Source organism: Haliaeetus leucocephalus, unplaced genomic scaffold (genome assembly GCF_000737465.1).
Source record: "Haliaeetus leucocephalus isolate CR32 unplaced genomic scaffold, Haliaeetus_leucocephalus-4.0 Scaffold139, whole genome shotgun sequence".
NCBI classification, from domain to species: domain Eukaryota; kingdom Metazoa; phylum Chordata; class Aves; order Accipitriformes; family Accipitridae; genus Haliaeetus; species Haliaeetus leucocephalus.
In genome coordinates, this window is record NW_010972575.1 from 2,731 (window position 1) to 5,726 (window position 2,996).

Below are 2,996 nucleotides of genomic sequence, written 5' to 3' on the forward strand. Positions count from 1 at the left end.
TTATTACACTGGTTCTGCAGAGCACACTTACATCAGTAAATCCAAATGTCTGCAAATGGCTCACTGGTTATGTATCCATAGCATCATCCTGTGTCTGCGCTGACAAGCAACAGAGGTTTCCTCTAGGTTAAAGGCACACCAAGAAGGAGGTTTTCTGATGTTTTGACCAACTGCCAAAGCAGTCATGTCACTTCAGGTCTACTCTCGCTCCCACAGATCTGGGACCTGGAAGTAAATGAAAAGCCCTTTATCAGCTTCTCAAAGCATAGGTGCAGTCATTCCCTTGCTTCCTAGCATTTATCCCTGCAACAGCACAGTTTGCTTTTCACAACCTTATGGACAGTGAACTGGGACAACATACTCTCTGACACTTGCACCTTTTGCCTCTTGTTTTTTGCCCAGCCGGCCTTTATTTCCTGTAGGAACGTTCTGTTCTCCCTTTCTTGCTCCCAGATAGGTAGTTACTCTTTCCTGAAGAAAATGGAGAGTCTTTCTGTACATTGCTTAAACTCTGCCCTGAAATAGATAGCCAGGGACCTTTCAGGAACTTCAAAAAGCCAGGCCACCAGTTCGGTTAAGGGAAAATGAATGCATGACTCCTCTACTGCTCTCCCCAGTCTTCAGCCTGCCTCATCCTACTCTGGAAACACATCATACTCTTCCAAAACTGCTCCTCCAACTAATTCCAGGGAAGATCCACCTATCCTTTCCTCTGCTGCCTATTTCTTAATTTATCCCCATGCCACACACCCCACCCTCTTCTAAATAGATCCACCTGGAGAACCCAGGACCTCACCTGATTGTCCTTTGTTTTACCAGAAGGCCTGACAGTTGAAAGATTTGACCTGTAGCAGCTCAGCCACTGATGTTGGCTAAGTCTTTTCTTAAATTTCTTCCATCATGTCTCCCTGCTGGAATTCAGGCGAGAACACCTAGTGTCTCACTAGGTGCATAGAGCACAGATCAAGATTAGATCTTGTTTGAGACCTTAAAAGTGCCAGTAATAGAAATAATAGCAGAAGACAGGAAGACTCAACACTTCTGTAGTATTGTATTACTACCCTTGCTTAGCCAAGGAATTTCAGTTTGCTGCCTCCTTGCCTCAGCTAGCTAAGGAAGAAGTGGAGCAGGCTAGTGTGGGACAGCACTCCAGTTTATTTAAAACAAACAAACAAACAAAATGCAGCTACTTTTTTCACAGTTCTTGTGGAAATTAGTGTATCACTGGGGATATGAATAGCTTGTGAGCTCCTCATGGGTTAGTACCAGTTAGCTGATGTGGTCTTTCACTGCTAAAAAGCCTGCACAAACACAGTATTGACCTTATTTCAAAAAACACCTTTGTGAAACAGACAAAAGTTCTCTCTGAGTGACTACTATGATGTCCTGCTGACTATAGCCTTGAAATGCTCCTTACTACAATAATAAATGTGTAACTAGGCAGGTGAAATGTGATTTAGGCTGCAGCCAACGTAAAGGACAGAAGGAAACATTAATACAACAAAAATCTCATTTCAAACTTCTGTGCTTTCATCTACTGTAGCAGCTTACAGAAAGGTAAAACTGGCTTGTTATGGGTCAGATGTGATTCAAAGGCATAAGTTACCTGCAATCCAGAACAAAGCACAAAAAAATAAATGCAGATGTATGAAAAATATTTGTAGGTTTAAAAGTAGAATAAGGCATATAGCTGAATGTTAAAATCCAGAAGCTATCCCTTTAAAATTATCACAGCATGTTCACTCAGGGACAAGTCCATGATTTGGGATACAAGCTTATGCAAGATTCAGTAATAATTCAAGTCTAACTGTATGAAATTGCTCATTTCACAACATGGAACTCTGCAGGAAGGTAACTGTCATCCAATTTCCATAGCTACTGATAAAGACAAAGTTTCTCTCTTGAGGACCATACTAGTCGAATTTTGACAGATATCACTATACTGAATCTAGCAAGGGATGCAAAGAAAAATAAGAATGGCTTTTACAGGCACATTGGCCAGAAAAGGAAGATTAAAGAAAATGCACCCCCTGTGGCAAATAAGACAGAAGAGCTGGTAATAACAGACATGGAGCAGGCTGAGGTACTCGGCAATTTTGTTGCCTCAATTTTCAACGGTAATCTCTCTTCCCACAGCTCTCAAGTCCCTGAAATTCCGGGCAGTGACTGGTGGAATGAAGTCCCTTCCACTGTAGGAGAAGATCAGGTTCAAGACCACCAAAGGAACCTGAACATACCCATGTCCATGGGACTCAGTGAGATGCATCCCAGGGTCCTGAGGGAATTGGCTGATGTAGTTGCCAAGCCACTCTCCATCCAGAGGGACCTGGACAAGCTCAAGAAGTGGGCTCATGTGTACCCCATGAGGTTCAACAAGGCCAAGTGCAAAGTCCTGCACTTGAGTCAGGGCAACTCCCAAGATCAGTACAGACTGAGGGATGAAGGAATTGAGAGCAGCCCTGCAGAGGATGACTTGGGGATACTGGTGGTTGAAAAACTGGACATGAGTTGGCAATGTGCGCTCACAGCCCAGAAAGCCAACCGTATCCTGGGCTGCACAAAATCAGCATGGCCAGCAGGTCAAGGGAGGGGATTGTCCCCCTTTACTCCGCTCTTCTGAGACCCCACCTGGAGTACTGTGTCCAGCTCAGGGGTCTCCAGCTGAAGAATGACAAGGACCTGATAGAGCCAGTACAGAGGAGGGCCACAAAAATGGAACACCCCTCCTGTGAATAAAGCCTGAGCTGGCGTTGTTCAGCCTGGAGAAGAGAAGGCTGCAAGGAGACCTTATTGTATATACCTTATTGTATATACCTTTCAATATATAAGGGGGGCTTATAAGAACAATGGAGAGAGACTTTTTGCCAGGGACAACAGTTTTAAACTGAAAGAGTGTAGGTTTAGACTGGACATAAGGAAGAACTTTGTTATGATGAGGGTGATGAGACACTGGAACAGGTTGCCCAGAGAAGTTGTGGATGCCCCATCCCTGGAAG